The sequence below is a fragment of the Cyprinus carpio genome, chromosome B10 (assembly GCF_018340385.1).
Source record: "Cyprinus carpio isolate SPL01 chromosome B10, ASM1834038v1, whole genome shotgun sequence".
NCBI lineage: Eukaryota > Metazoa > Chordata > Actinopteri > Cypriniformes > Cyprinidae > Cyprinus > Cyprinus carpio.
The window spans coordinates 12,672,815-12,689,987 of record NC_056606.1 but is presented as its reverse complement, the minus strand read 5'-3'; the positions used below and the strand labels follow the sequence as shown (position 1 = coordinate 12,689,987).

At 35.6% G+C, this 17,173-nt stretch overlaps 1 protein-coding gene across 6 annotated transcripts in view; it reads left to right on the top strand.

Moving 5' to 3' along the window:
- Positions 1 to 1,026: 1,026 nt before the first annotated feature.
- Positions 1,027 to 17,173, top strand: part of LOC109097651 (tripartite motif-containing protein 3-like) — a 32,305-nt gene continuing 16,158 nt past the window's right edge. For 2 of the 6 annotated variants that reach the window (XM_042732574.1, XM_042732570.1), the window contains exon 1: positions 16,339 to 16,515. The gene's annotated coding sequence lies outside the window, so the exon portion shown is untranslated. Of the gene's footprint in view, positions 1,094 to 1,868; positions 1,931 to 6,640; positions 6,868 to 16,338; positions 16,516 to 17,173 lie in introns of those variants that run through there. The other 4 variants (XM_042732575.1, XM_042732573.1, XM_042732572.1 and 1 more) reach the window with 3 other exon arrangements.

Below are 17,173 nucleotides of genomic sequence, written 5' to 3'. Positions count from 1 at the left end.
ATATTGGCCCCAAAAACTTAGACACTGAAGCCACATTAAAGTCATTGTTGTGTTCTAAAGACAATGATGAGGTGTTTTTCAACAAAGAAGCAGTTCTCGATGAGGGCCTCAGCCAACTTCCAAGGAATTATGTAAATTATGTAACGTTAAATTAAAAAAAACACACCGAATCAGTATATGAGTCTTTTGGAATTAATCATGCTTCTTTTGTGGGTTTGTGTGGGTTTTAAATGCTAAAACAATAGATACAATGTTCAAAATTAAGATTAAAGTATCTGGACTACAACACTATTTGGTTAGTAATGACAAAGAAAGCAATAAGAAGTTTCCACTGTAGCATGAGGGACTGCTATTCTGGCCAACCTAAAGATTATATGGCCGCCTGTAGAGAATGGTGCTGATGTCACTACTCAGTCATGCATCTGTATTTTGTGTGTGTGTGTGTGTGTTTCCCTCCTACTACATTATTTCTGCTGCAGCCTGAACGTAACATCTGTCTTTCTCTGCTGTTGTTCATCAAGATAAAAGTGGAAATGATGAGAATTTGCCATGTTGTCTAGGTGATGGTGTATATTTACAGTACATGATCTCACTTGGCTGGTGTTTCAGTGAAATAATACCCCCTGGAAAAAGCTGCAGAGCACAGACTCTTCTTTCATACAGTCCTCAAAGCTCTCACAATGAATGCTGATTTTGTTCCTAGAACTTTTACCAAGTTCTGTTGATGTAGCATATATTTTTAGACCGTTTAAGAACTTGTTTCCATAAATACAGTAAATAAACTCGAATCCTATTTTTTTATTTGTTCCATTAGTGTACCCCACCATCTAGACAAGATCTAGAAGAGGATTGTCTTTGCAATGTGTTTTTGTGTCACAAAATAATGCATCTTAAATGTGGAAAAGGCATGCTTAGTGTGCGTGCATGTGTGTGAGAAAGAGAGAAAGAGAAAGGGCAGGGAAAAAAAACACCAAGGAAGAAACCCGAGCTGTAGAGAAAGGAGGACAGGATCACTTCATTCGGGACTCAGAACTCTCTTTACAAAACTGCAGCCTGAACACTACAAACCTGGGATATTTTTGAGCCATCTAAAGTAAGTGCACTATTTGGCAATTCTTTAATTTAGGCTAATAAAGGAGAGAAAAGTTTTCATCTTGCCTGACTACTGCAGTCATTTACATTATATTAGATTATACATTACATTTAAGATTTTACTCAACAACATTTGAGTATGTTAGTAAAGTAACATGTCCCGATCGCATAGTAAAACATGAATCTGCATTGTGAGGACCAGCAAGCAGTGTGTGTGCTTATTTAAAATTATTTTAATATATTATAAAATAGCTTTAATATATTGATATTGTGACGGAATAAACATCATTTTGACATGGCATCCTCTAAATGTAAAGCTGTGGATCGAGTTATACAAGGAATAACAGTGGATTGCCTTTGGGTTGTTAAATAATAAATAGTACATAATTTCTGTTTACGTATGTATGTTGTCTTAGTGGACTCAGTTGGGCTTTTCCCACACCAAGTAATTATTTGTGGTATCAAAAGTGACCAGGAGATGCCGCTATATTTTTGTAAATGATTTTTACTGTGGGAAACAACGACAGTGACGTCGACGTCGGTAACACAATGGAAACTATTTTTTTTTTTTTTTTTTTTTTTTTAATGGTAGAACTTTGTTATATACCATAAAAAAATTTAATAACACAAAGTTAAGTTAACTCCTTTAACTATTTCGCTATTTATACTCGTGGAGCTGTTTGTAAACCACTCACTTTCAAAGCCTAGTGTGTCATGTCCTTACTTAAGATTTATGTATTAATTTTAATTAGCCTATGTTTTGTCCTTCTTTATAGATCAGTTGGAATCATGCCTCACTTTAATTAAGCTTGATCACTAAAAGCAGCAAAATGTTGTGGTAAGTGGGTTATCTCCATTATGTTGGTTTGTGTTTGAAATGAATCCTCTAGTGGATAAAAATGTTGCATTTTGGTATTAAAATCTGTAATTGTGATAATCACAATTTGCTTTTCTTGATATGATTTCATTTTGTGGCTCAGCATGAATTCATGGTCCAATAGACATGCATGGGAGGAAGCTGAGTAAGGTTTCAACTGATAGCAGGACAATGCTGGGCATTCACAGTCATTTCCGGGTCCATGTTTGCCGGAAAAGTGTGAAAATGGATGTGACCCTGTGAAGTCATTCACTGATTATTACATGAGTCATGAGTAATGCTGGATATTAACTTTATTTGACCTCCCACACAGATTAAAACAGAGACGTACAAACAATGGTGACCAAATAACTCACATTCAATATATCATTCAACCTGAAGCATCACAATGAATGGGTGCAGGATTTGAAGGAGATATTGCGAAATAATTACTTGCTCTCTCATCATACCAGTGTTATAGTCAACCAACAAGTTGCTGAGCAAGTAAAGTGCTACAGGACTGTTGTAAGTGAACTTTGTCCCTTAGTTGATTAAGACTGAGCTGTAAAATGGTTTTTAATCCCTGTGGTTTATTCTCAGTACAATGCACTCATTAGTGCAGACAGTGGCAGCTGGGAGTTAAACCTCTTTTTAACTCTAGTGATTATTAAAGTTCATTCATACCAGTCAGTTATTAAGTAATTAAGCACTGGAATTCCTTGTTTGCATATATGAGGATACTGAATGTAATAAAAGCCCCCGATAAATGCTGATGCATATCTTTAGCTGGATTTAGCTGTCTTGCATATCACAGACATCAGACATGCAAGCGGTTTGTTATCTAAGCTTTATATCAGTGATGTAAACTTTTTTTTACTCCAACGTACAGGACAGTATTCAAATGCCTTCGTATCTAAGCTGATATGTATATCTGTTACTTCTTTTGAAATAAACTCTAAATATGATGTCAGTTTAATGTTATACATTTTTATTTTTAGTGTCTTATTTTAGCATTTTAATGAAGATTATGTAAATATAACTAAATGTAAATGATTTCAAGGCTTATTGGGGCCCCTTGGAGTTTTGCTGAAGACACCTAATAAGGCCCCGGACCCCTGGTTAAAAACCACTACTTTAGATGAGATGCTTGATGCGAAAAAGTGAAAGGAAAAGGTTTTAAAATATAATTGTGGTGCACAGATATATATATATATATATATATATATATATATATATATATATATATAAATATATATATAATTTTTTATTTTTTTTTGTACTTTTAATTTTTGTTATAAATCTTGAAAACATTTTATTATGCCTACTTCATTTATTTATTCTTCTTTCAGGTTATTCTTTCTTAGGCCTTTATTTTGTTTTACCTGCTGTGCCTAATTTTAGATCTTAATACTTTCTTATCCACAATTTTAAACCATGAAAATCCATCATAAAATATTATTTAATTTAAAACTGATAAGCTAAACCAGTTTTGCGTTTATAATGAAGACTGCTATTTTATTTACAGTAGCATTCAAATGTATGGGGTCATACTAAATTTTAAGAAATCACTTTAATTCAAGGATTTATTGAATTGATGGGGGAAAAAAAGAAATGATAGTGCAATACATTTTTTTAATAAATTATTTGAAAATAAGTACAATAAAATTTATTTAAAGAGTTTTTAAGCATGTTGGTGATTTTCATTGCTACAGATTTGGTGACGTTGTTGACCCAAATTTAAAAAGACTTAAAAATTCATGTTTAGAATATATCCACAGGGGCATTTTTACAGGAGAGATTTTATATGGAGTCAAAACGGGGCCAGCTTGTTGTTGCACTCCACGCCTTGCACTACCGACAAGTTGACATGTGGCAGACCATTTTCTTTTGCAAGTTTCAGCTCATACATATTTGTTTAAACTCGCTTTCACCAAACGCCTCCCAAAAGCACCTCAGCACCACCTGATGCTCTCCGAACGCCCCTGTTGAGAAACACTAATCTAAACAGTGATTCAAAAATCACAAACAGTTTTTATTCTTATGTGAAAAATATTATAATTTAATTCTTATGCAAATTGCTGTCATTTCCACCAACAATTTCCAGTTTCTTCGAAAGTAAGTAGCCTATACTTGGATAACCTGGAAGCAAAGAGCTATTTGAAAATGCTATGAAAAGCTTCATGGAAGAGCTTGAATTGAAATTTAAGACGTTATGTGTTAAAATGAAGAAAAATCTAGATAAATATTATGTATTAGCAGAATATTTTGAGTAGGCTATCTGAGTAGGCTACACAAGTATGCAAAAACTGTTAAAATATGATATCCTTCAAAATTAGAAAGCTATGAAAATGGATTGAGCAAGACAAAGACCATTTTATAATAAAACAGATAAATAAATATATATTTACATAACATTGTATTTATATCCTTCCACCACAGAATGCTACCAAACATAATATATCACTGAGATATGGTGAAAATTGAATTCATTCATAAAAAGAAACATTTTTAGATGTATGTAGGACAAAAGACAAAAAAGTAAAAAGTGAGTTTAAAGCAAGTCCACGGGGCCAAAAGCACTTATGATTGAAGAAACACCCTACTTGACATAAGAAAAAAAAGTGTGCATATCATAATATACAAGAGCAGACTTCAATGTTGCCCAGAGTATTTCTTTAGTGCTCTTTGGAGAGTCTATTTTCCAAACCACAACGTGGGAATCTGTAGCATCACATGTGATGGCATCACCAGCCTCAGGCTTCCTGAAGAGGTCTGCCTTCATACCACTAATAGAACACAAATACACACACTCACACAGTGCTGAGTGCTGGCTTTGTGTTGCAGTCACATGCAATTTACAATATAGATCCTGCAGGTTCTCTTCCTGTATGAATCTACTCCAGGCTGCCGGGGGAAAGAGAGAGAGAGAAAAAGAGAAGGATGAGGAGGAGGAGGGTGAACGAGGCAGTCTGCCATCTGGGTTCTGCTGCACTGGATGCAGTCTCCATGGTAACATCGCTCTCTCATGCAATCAAATCAAGGAATGTGATCAAGCCCGGCCCACCCCCTTTAGCACGGATGCAGTTGTTGCTTTTATCAATTAAGCCACGCCCCCAGCAGTTTGTCTCCACCCATTGTAACCCTTAGGTTGGTACTTAGTGATGAATTGAACTCAATTTGTCACTAGATGTCAAGGATACTAATTCAAAAGGTTGTGACTTTGTAGTCCAGGATATCACCATGTGTTTTTCTCCTTAGGTTGACATAAAGGATATTTTTAGCTTGTCTTGGAAGACTGATGTGACTTAAGTGACTCATGTTGCCCAAGCTGGAATTTCAGCACAATTATTTTTCCATTCTGCTCTGCTGGGTCTTATTGTATGTCCTGTGTAGTGTATATCTTCTCTCTTTGCCTCTGTAGTCATTAATCTCAATTAGCTCTCATGCAGTTAAACAGTCATTATCTTGTCCCCTTGATTTTTCTCATGTCATGTTCTTCCCTGCTATCTCTTCTTTTCCCCTCATTTCCCATTATTGTGAATTACAGTGTGCTGAGAAACCAAACAAAAGGGCTTGGGATACCTATGTGCCCGCAGAAAAAAATGCTATCTGTAATTTCATCACACAGGAGAGTCATTGGTTTACTTGTATATATTTGGCTCTCAGATTTGAACTCTTGATGACTTTCTCTTTGAGATCACGAGCATGTGACACATCCTTTGTGTGTGTGTGCATGTGTGTGTTTTCTATGGGTATTTAGATCTGTACACTACAAAAAAAAAAAAAAAAAAAAATTATCAGTATTTTTGTCTTGTTTTCCAGTAAAGAAATCTAAACATCCTACGTAAAGACATTTACATTGAGAATGAAACTCATTTATTATTATCATTATTTTAGAGGATTTAATTTGGATTAAGTTCATTTTTATTACCCATTTAGATGCTTAAAACATGAAAAAAGTGTACAATAATAAAAGTGTACACTACTGTTCAAAAGTTTAGGGTTAAAAAATCAATACTTTTATTCAGCAGGGATGCATTCAATTGATCAAAAGTGACAGTAAAGACATTTAGAATGTTACAAGCTATATATATAGAGAGAGAGAGTAGTTTTTGTTTTAAAGTAAACTTGCTGTTCACAACCTATGTAACCTCTCTTTCAAAGTGAAATGTTCCATCTGAAAGTTAATTGTAAAAGCACTGTTTTTTGACTGTTTCATTCCAGAATAGAGTCAGATCAAATGTGAGTTTGTTAAAACATCATCTAATTAGCTATTCAGCTATTGGTGATCATTATCCAATAGCCTGTGTGGCCCGAGTGACATCAGCAGAAGATGAAAGTCGTTTCAAAGGGAAGCGTGACTACAATTTCATTTAATATTGAAAGACAAACTATACTCTATAAATAATTATTAACAGTAACAGCATAAACGTGCATTAACAAAATACATTTCAGATTCATATTGACTTGTTTACATAGTTTAACTTGAAAGCAAGACAAAAATAAGATTTTTTAGAAAGAGTTAGTGAGATACCTCTGTATCTAAAGGATGTGTTCTCTCTCTGCCATTTTCCTGTTGCCTTGCACCTTCACTCAGAGCATTGGCTGAGCACATCCCCACCTCCCTTCCTTTCAGCCAATACCCTTCCACTATCTACATTTTCCTTCCTTCCTTATCAGAGTCTCTCTCTCTCTTCTCTCACACACACATTATACACCCTTGCTTGCTCACGCCCTGCTGCTGCTGCTTCTCTCCTGTCTGCTTGTCTTTCCTGCTTTCTGGATTTGCTCTTTTAATCTCGCTTTATCTTCTTTTTTGGGATGAGGGGGTGTAAGGCTGGACGGGGCTGTGCTTGGATGCTTCGCTGAGACCTCTCCGTATCTTTTTCTCTCTGTTTCTGTCAGCTGCGAGAACTCACGTGAGTACGGCTTCAGGGAGCTCCCCCTTATCCTTCATTCTTTTTCCTTTGTGCTTTCATTCTCTTCGTTAACCTCTCCATCCATCTCATGGGTTTAATCACACTGTCGTTCACGCAGCTTTGAGAAGGACTGTCTGTGATGAATAATTTACTGCAGTGTCTGGCCTCTCCCTTACAGTCAGCTGGGCATCTCTGACACGCACAAACACACACACACGAGTGAACGGACATAATCACATAATCAGCGCTTATGTAAAACAGCAGTGCATGTGTGCTGAGAAATGCATAGATGATGTGCATCTAGGTGAGTGTGAGTGTGTGTGTAAACACAAGTATGTTAGCGGTCTCCTGTTATGTGTGTGATCAGTGTGCTTTGCTTGCACTGATTCGAGTCACGCAGGGGAAAACATTGAGATTTTAATTGGATGGCTTCATATTGAGTACATGATTCAAATCATGAAGAGTGTGTTTGGTATCACAGCAGCTTCCTGTCTCTTAGCAATGATAGGAACTGTCTGAAGACTGAAGATGTGTGATCTTAATGATCCAGCAACTGATCTTTTGATGTATTCAAGAGTAAAACCATTTTGATTTTCACCATTTACTGATGAATGCTGTACCCTATTATAGTGACATGGTGTTACAGTCATTGTAATCATCCAAGCAGGCAGCCATAGATAATGTAATAATGACAACATAACAGTACAATGAAGGGGCAGGACAGGTGACACTCATTATAATATTGTTTTGTAGACTACTTAAATACAGCTGTTGATGTGCTATAAAAGTTTTCTGTCTGTAATTATTTTAATTAGCAATGATAGTTCCCAAGAGGGAAATTACATTGCTTGTTGGTTGCTCTTTTTATAGTTCAAGACAATTATCAGAGTTCTCAGAAAGGATACATTTATATCTATAAATTCAGTTTTGTTTTTTTCATAGTTTTGTTTTTATTATTTCTGTAATTTAGTTTTAGTTCAGTTTAATAAATGTAGTACTTCAACTTGTTTTATTCTAATTTTCTTCATAAATAAAAAATACATATTTTTTCATAATATATTCAAATTTTATTTTATTTTAGCATTTTAAATTCAATTATTTTAATAGTTTCATTGTAATTACCAATTAGACAACAGATGACATAAGAGTAATGATCTATACAATTATTATATAATTTAAATATTTTTATTTATTTATTTATTTTTTTAATCTCTAGAGGAATTTTTTCAGGAGACAAATCTGAGATGAATTAGACTTTAACAAATGTCTTCATTTGCTCTCCATGTAATCTCCTTTCATTCTAGGAGAGACAACTGAGATACAAACATCCCATTTGTGATTTTGCTTTCACACCAGCCATTTCTTAGATATTAAAATTCAATATATGACACACTTTTTACATAACAATTTCACAAACATTAAGATTAATTCTGAAACTCTGTGGTCCAATAAAATCTGTAAGAAGCACATGAACAAGTGAATGGCACTTGCATGCCAATATGTGTACGAGTGTGTTGAAGAATAAATCACAGAAATAACAACCCACAATAAACACAATCTCTCATTAAAAAAATAAATAATAATAAAAAGAAATAAGACTAGACAGCATATTCAACATCTCCTTTAGAGGTAAAAGTCAAGTATGGCTTAGAAATCTAGTCTTTGTTGACACAACCATCAGTTTTGGATCCATACAAACACGGTAGGGCAAAATTCTGAAGCAATCATCAGGCTTTTTGTCATAAAACCAAATAAAATGCTTTTCCAGAATTATTTTACACTAAAACTTCCCTTGATTGGTGCTGAGAGGTCAAACAGGGATTGTCATGCTCACAAATGGCGTTAAACGTCCTCTGGTTGGAGATTATGATGGGTGGAAGGGCAGTGAGATGGAGCTCAGCTGACAGATGTCTCTGCTTTAGTGTATTGATGTGAATTGCCATCCATGGCCATTGTTCATGTATGTGTGTGTGTGTGTGTGTTCTTGTGCTCTTTCCCTTAGGAACACATTAAATGCCTTTCCAGTGACATACAACACTTATTGTGATTAGTTATGGCTTCCTGAGTGGCCATTACTCTACCTAACCATCCCTTTCAGGGTATTCTTCTGTGTTTTTGTTTGTGTGTTTGTCTGGGAGAGCAATTTACTTGTGATGTGAGTTTTGTCTGCTGGGTGTGATACATTTGTGGTGTTGTTAATATGGTCAACAGAACCAGTTTAGCTCATTCAACCTGGTTTATAGCCACCAAAGTGGGCATTCTAGTTCATAAACGCACTTAAATGCACAGCTAGTTTGATGTGACATTCATAATCATAATACAAACAGTTTCTATTTAAAAGTCTTTGCTGATTCTTGTGTCTACTTGTACCTAAAATATGTACACTATCTTTGTTCTTATTTAAAATGGAAACAATTGTGCTTCCTGATGCTTATTAACAATCAGTCATAGTTAATTGTGGCAGATATTATTTTAGCTTTTTTTGGCAGATGCTATTTTTTTTTCGTCAGTCACATTATTATTTGAGTGACAATTAATATAAAATATGTTATGTAAATGATGCCTATGTGATCATACTGATTTGTATAATGTATAGCAGTTTAATATGCAGAAGTCGTTCTCTGAGCTAGTAGTTTGATTGACCGGGACAAAAGAGATCACTGTCTGAACTATGTTAGTTTTTAAAAAAAATGTATTTTTAGCCTTAGGATGGAAGGATGTGTGTGATGTGAAAAACAAGTTAGTTTCGATTTGAATATGTCCTGCAAAATTGTCAGTTTGCCAGGAAATTTACTTACATTTGCAAGTAAAATGAAACTGTTTTTATACAGCAGCTTACAGTGCAGGACCTCTTAACGTGTTGAACTCATTGACAGATCCAAATTTTTTTATTTAAAAATACCTGAAGGAGACAGGGAACCTTTCCTTTTGAAGACAGCTGACTGTGAATGTCAGCTTTCATGTGAAACAGCATGAGAAAAGAGAGTCTCATTGCCACTTGAGCAATGCATGGATGTGTTTGCGTTATGCGTGTGTGTGTTTGATGTGATCAAGCATGCTGTAATGCGATAAAACGAGCATGGCAACATGCACATCCTCTACAAAACAATCATTTAAAGCATTCTTAAGTCATCTTACTTCTCCGCAGGCTTGTTAGGGTTTATTCTGAATCTGAATTATTCCCAAGAGATCAGAGTGTTGTGTTATTTCTGTCAGTGTGAGGGGTCTTAGGGAGAATTAGTCTTTCTTGGCTTGGTTACAGATACTATCGACCGTTGTTCCTTGATTATGAAGGTGTTTCTGAGAAAGAGAGAGCATGAGAGAAATGGAGGAAGAAGGAATTAATGAGGGGTCAGGAGAGCTTGGGAAATGCTGCCACACACAGCCGGAATATACTGATGGTGAGATATGTTGAATAAACGATTAAATTATGGTAGCACAACTGCTTTGCTAATTCACTGCATTAATGGATTCGGCATATATGCTTTTAAGCGTTCAAAGTAAACATTTCATTACTTCATGCATTCCCTGGGAGTCAAACAATAGTGCCATGCTTTACAGTTTGAGCTAAAGGCATACTAAATTAAATCAATTGAACATGAAACCACATTTGTAACAGATTTTACTTGCATAATGTGATGTATTTCCAACATAAAAAGTGGTGCAGCACCTACCCACTGACAATCGGTTGGATTTGTGCTACTGCAAAAATGAAGCCAGTCCTGAATGAGAGTTCTGTAATAATATTCTCTAAATAGCTTTTTGTTGATTGGTTAATATATTCAAATATTAGTATTAAATATTAGACTATGGCCTATTGATGTCTCTAGAATAGGAAACTCATTTAAATTCATTTTGATTTGGGAGAAAGATTGCAAAGGCATTTTTTCTTTGGAATAATGCACTAATGAATTGTGCACAATAAGAACATGAATGTTTTAAAAATAAATACATTTTGAATTCTAAAAGAGCCTTATTGATCATAATAAGAATGATTCATCCATGGATATTTACATTTTTTAAAGGGTTCATATGACGCATTTTCATGTTTTCCTTTGTTTTTTGAGTTTTACAAGCTGTTTGTGCATATTTAAGGTCCATAAAGTCATCCACACTTTCCTAAAATGCCTCATTAAAACACACCCCCACAAATCTACGTCTCTATGTGGGAAGATTTGCATAACACCACCTAAATGTATACACAAAGAAAGAAGGTGTAACCTTTATTCTTGCTTTAGTATTGTTGCCACTCCCATGGAAGCTGTTATTCCAAATATGGTAAGGGGCGTAACATTTCCATCACACGCTTGAGATATTCGGCCAATAGCAACGCACTGGATAGCTGGCCAATCAGAGCACACCGTGCTTTTCAGAACGATAAGCTTTGTAAAAAAAAAAAAAAAAAAAAAAAAAACACGATTTTATATTTTTTATTTTATATTTTTACATTAACAGTGTAATTAATATATTCTTTTTTAAAGCCAATTATGAATCTAATCAAGTTAGTGTTTTTAAGGATTTTACATTTATTCCTAAATTAATTACTCAAGGCAGTAACATTTTAAACCATATATTTTATTTGTGTTTGTACTTATGTTCAGCTATTCTTTTTGGTAGTTAACTTTTTTTATTTATTTTTTTTTATTTTACTTTACCTGCTGGTATCAAAAATGTATGATTTATACACTTTTTAATGTATTTGCATTGTTTTATTTTTGTACTACAATTTTTTCCTCATATTTTGAGGATAAATTGATGTACCAAGCTTTTGAAAGCACCACAGCCACACTCTTCAGGAAAACCAACTTTAATTTGCTTACTTAAAGTTGTCTCAGCATTTGAGAACAGAAAATATTTAATATTTAAAATATTTTACATTATGCAGCATATTAATGGAATGTATCTTGCAATGCCCTTGGCAGTGTTTTATTATTCTGTGTTTGCTCTGTTTTTTTTGATGGATGCGTCAGAGCCCTCCAGAACCGCAGCCCCTCTGAACTCTCAGGGGTCTGGTGCTCTACTCACTATTCAGAGAACACTTGTTCAGGACACTTTTGCATAATTTATACTCCTAAACTGATAAACATACTGTATAAGTGAGTTTTTCCACTGAAACACCAGAGGCTGATCCGCATGGTGACTCACACCCATCTGCGAAAAGCACATGTGCATTAGCTTTGTTAAAACTCTCCACTTTACATATGGCAAGTGCTTTATTAAACAAAGAAGTCTTTGACCTGTTTGTTGGTATTGTTTATATGCTTAAGGCAGTAAGTGTTCTTAAGCATCTCCTCTGAAAACACACACACTCAAAAAAAAAACAGTTATTTGAAGGATCAGATTATTTCTGACCCGTCTCATGTACCCAGCTATGCATGCATTCCCTCCAGAAATATTCCCACAGTACAGAGAGAGAGGAAGATAGTAAGAAATTATTAGGACAGGCGAATGAGCTATTCATGGTCTACTGTCAGGACCAGGTCCAATTAAAGGAATAGTTCATCCAAAAATGAAAATTACCCGATGATTTACTCACCCTCAAGCCATCATAGATGTATATGACTTTCTTCTTTCAGACAAATACAATCATAGACATATTAAAGAAAAACAAAAAACAAAAAAACATCCAGGCTCTTCCAAGCTTTATAATGGCAGTGAATAGGGGGCAAGATTTTGAAGCCCAGAAAAGTGCGTCCATCCATCATAAAAAGTACTCCACACATCTCTGGGTAGTTAATAAAGGCCTCCTGAAAGGAAGTGATGCGTTTGTGTAAGATATTCATGTTTGTGAAAAATATTCATATTCAATACTTTTTTATTTTTTATAAGTTTACTTTATAAACCGTAATTTCTAGCTTCCACTAACTGTCTAACTTGAGTTCAGAAGAGAGTGGCGTTCCAGCGGATGACTCAGGCGTGACGTAACCTCTGGTGAGAATATGCTAGCTTCGCGAGAACCAAGTTTTGTTTATAGCAAAGGAATAACAGTCTCCTCTTGGCTTATATCCAAATCCTTTAACATTATTCTTTACAAATCCTTGTTTTGTACTTGATTTGTGACCGGTGTTTTGTTTTGCTCTCTCCTCTACACTTCCAGAGTATTGGGAGTTATTGACGCTCCATCAGCCCATTTCAAGTTCTTATTGATCCTTTGTCCTTACGGATACTTAATGACTGAAGTGGAGTTTTGTCACCTCATTCTATATTTGGCAAAGGAAGTTCTGATTAATCCTTTAAAAAAAAAAAGACTATTTTTTTTCATTTAATTTTATTTAATTATCTATAAATATCATAGAAGATAAGGATTCAAGAAGATACCGCAATAGTCAGTATGTTTTTTGTACTTTTTGTCTTAAATTCAATACAGTTATCTTCACATTCTATTTACGTTATATTCCTTTTTAATAGCATTTTGATTGATTTTTGTGCTATTTCTTCTATTTTTGTTATAATTTTCCAACATTAATCCATTAATAAAAATGTGTCTCAACTGAAAATGCTTTAAACTCTACATATTCATAAACTCATTATTTAATGATAATAACAATAATAATAATAAATCTACATATATAAATACAGTGGTGACCAAAATTGTTAGAACACTTGGCACATTCAAGAGGTTTCTGTTGTTTTTGTTGAATTGGCCATTACAATACCCATAAAATGAACTATTGCCGGAACTACCTGCGATGGAAGGAATCTGCTGGAACACTGAAAATGAAGGACTGGGCCCCTCAAAGTCCAGACCTCAACCCCATCGAGCAAATTTGGGGGCGAGTTGGAAAATAAACTGGACACAGATCTATTGTACATTCAAAGGAAAGCTTTTGGCTTGAGCTGCAGAAGGCATGGGATTACATTAGTGTTGAAGCTCTCAGGAAATATACTGACACTATGCCAGAGAGATGTGTTGCTGTAATTGCTGCAAAGGGTGGACATACCAAATATTAAAAATAAAGTGGATAAAAACAGCATGACTCACTGCATCTAATATTTGTTATGCTCAGAGCAACCATCTGCATGTTTCATGAACATTATGAACTGAATCATATTTTGGAGGCAAAAAAAGGTCAATCCTTTCAGATCTGTCAGGTGTTCTAACTATGTTGGCCACCACTTTTTCTAAATAAATAAATAAACAAAATAGATAAGGGGCACTTGCTAGTGTTTGAAGAAAAAACATCAAGTTGTCCTTAAACCAAATGATCTGCGCTATGAATTGCATATACATTCTAATAGCTCTAAGAAGAAACATCTAAGAGAAAACTGAGCACAACTAGGGTAATAAAACTGCATATGTGTCTAGATTTTATTGCCTGAGCTATAAATGAGAAACCACCCAGCAAAAGAAATTCCTCAAGGGTGACACCAGCTTGTGAATGTACAGTAAGAATTAAAACAGCGGAGCTCTAAATCCCAAATCTGTGTAATGACCACTACAAGACTGTGACATAGGTAGAGCAAGATCTTTCTCTCTCTGTTGGATCCCACTCTCTCTCTCTGCCCTGCGGTATCCTGACAGCATTCTGTTGAGTCATGTTTCCTGCGGCATGATAGCTCTCCCACTCTGCAATTGCAGTGACATGCTGTATTACATAACTGGACACAGTAACAGGACGGTCCCTGAGGGCTCCATCTGAGCCAAGTGGACTAGACATAGCATCTTATTGCACTTTAAGTAAAGATTAATTAATGCAATCATCAGGAAATTTTAATTACACTTCACTGTTTGTGCTGTGTGGGAGTGCTCCATATGTCTGGTTATCACACAGATGATATATGGAAAATATTTAAAGATAATATTTGAAAATTAATCTCTCCAATTAACTGGAATGACTAAATTAGGTGGAATTTAACTGAAATGATTGGCATTGCATGAATGTAATTTTCCCACAGCGCTATCCCACAGTTCCTTGCTGTTTGACCAACTTCCAGGGGCGCAGCCTGCTGCTGACCCTGTGTTTTGCTGTTGTCTCGTAGCGTTTTTGTGTTTTATTAGATTTATTTGTTTTTTAGGGATGAATGGATTAATTATTTGATGTGCGAATTGTACTGTTATTGTTGTTTGTAAGCAAGACCTAAGACCAATTTCTAACTAACTAGGCACAGCCAGTTACTGATCTACTGGATCGTGCAAAACCCTGACAGATGATATTAGCCCTGCTTAGTAAGTGCAGTCGAAATGCATTTAAGATTTCAATTGGCTGTTTCTGATGATCTGGTTTAAAATAATTCCCACTTTTTTTTAGGGCCAGTAAGTTCTGGGTGCCTCTACCTAGAAGCAATATTTATCATGTCAGTCCATATCATCAACCACAAAGCTACTCTGTTACAAAGATCACAAATATACAGACAGGTCTTTAATTTCCCTTTTACACAAGTTACAGCATGCATTCTCCCATATACAAAAAAATAAAAAAATATTCCATGATTAAAAGGTCCAGCTTCAGTGTGCCTGTTGTGTTGGTGCAAGTTTGGAGCAGTGGCGTCAGTCAGATGTGTGGGTGTTATCTGAAAACCAGCCACCGTGGGAGAAATCAGACAGTCAATCCCTCAAGAGTAATGACAGCTGATGTTTTCTGCTGATGGATTAAAAATGTCATACACTCACAATGTATTTTTAAATCTCTTTTTAAACAAATAAATAATTACATTCATAAATATGCAAAAGTATATGTATTAGGTAGGTTGAAGTTTAGGCCTTTATATTGATACATGGATGAAAAAAAATTATTCATTAATTTTTTTTTTTGTAAATTTTATTTATTAGTTTATTATTATTTTTTTTTCTCTGATGAATCAGAGGTATTGCAATTTATAATCCTGCAATCTGGAGTCACTCCACCCAGATGTAATGACATCATCTCTTATATAACCATCATACCAAGCAATTGTTTTAAGACTTTATGTGTCAGTCAATTCACAAGCAAGCAAAAGTAGGGCAATGTCCTGAGGTAAAACAAGATTAACATTCATTTAGATGATTTTGTCATGTTAAAATAGTTAAACAATAAAGGGAATACACTGTAAATAATCTTGCAGAAATAAAACATCTCACACTTGTTTGACTCAGAATGATTCAATCACTTAAAAGTAGCAGCTTTATCCACCTAGAAGCTTTTTCCTTTAGAAGCAGGTGCACAGTGAACTGAACACTTTCATTTGTGGCACACTACAACTTAAAATGTTGTCAAACCGAGCGTTATTGTGCATTGTTCATCATAAGCTTTCACTCGCAATAAAGTGCTTGCAACTAAAAAGCTGCCATTCAACTCAAATCCTCTCCCATTCCCAACCCACCCAATCTGTCAGTAGGAATTGCTTCTCTCTGAGGCAATCCATGCCTTTGGGAAGATAACACTGAACGGCCAATCACAGCAGAGCTTGTGGGAGGAGCAAAAGCTGTGCACACAGCCTCAGCCAATGGCGTAGCGCAGTAGACGTGGTTTGGCTTTAGGCAGCCGCCCCTTTGTGACATCACAGGTGTTGTTCAAGGAGTGAAAGAGTGAACTAGGCGTGGGGACGACGAGCGGTGCGTTCATCTGATGAGGGGGGCTGTTTGTTGTGCTATTGAGACACCAGGCCCTGCAGAAATCTCAGAAACCAACAATGGAACCTGCCTTAGAAGCGTCCACTCTGCTTTTGAGTGTAAGTGTGTTTAACCCTCTAGTGTGTTTGAGTCTTGGTGTGTGCACGTGAACGCTCTTCTGTGTGTTTTACATGCTCACTGGAGCAGTGAATAGCTGTGGCTATGAAAGAGAAGAATGCTTTTGTTTCTGTCTCCGGTTTCCTTCCTAAAACAGTTGGTCAGAGTTGGTCTGAGGTTTAGGAACGGTTTCATGACTCGGTTAGTATCATGTTCACGCCTTCACTGCATGGTCTAATTTTATCAGGGTTTCAGGAGACCCTCATCTGGAAGAGCAGTTAGAATGTTTGTTTTGAGGTTGTTTATGAGTAAAATATCATTTTTTTGAAATGTTAAGATGTAGTTCTGGAAGCCTGAGTTATGAGTTTGGCATCCCATGGAAGGTTGATGGATGTCAGAAGCAGTTTGAAAGGTGTATACACGTGCCATGCACACAGTGACGTGTGGGAGTGGACTGTGGGATCATTTTGTAAGAGGCTGCGTGATTCAATTGCTGATTGTTGTTGGCTTCTTTTTTAGAACAATGACACAGTGTTTGGTTTCTCAATCGTGACTGTATCTGGGTCAGGGTTGCTGACCGCTAGCCTGACCCCTAAGGTCTTGCAGATCTCGCTTTAGTGGAACAGGTGAATTTGCATCACTGTTGTTCAGCGTTTAGAG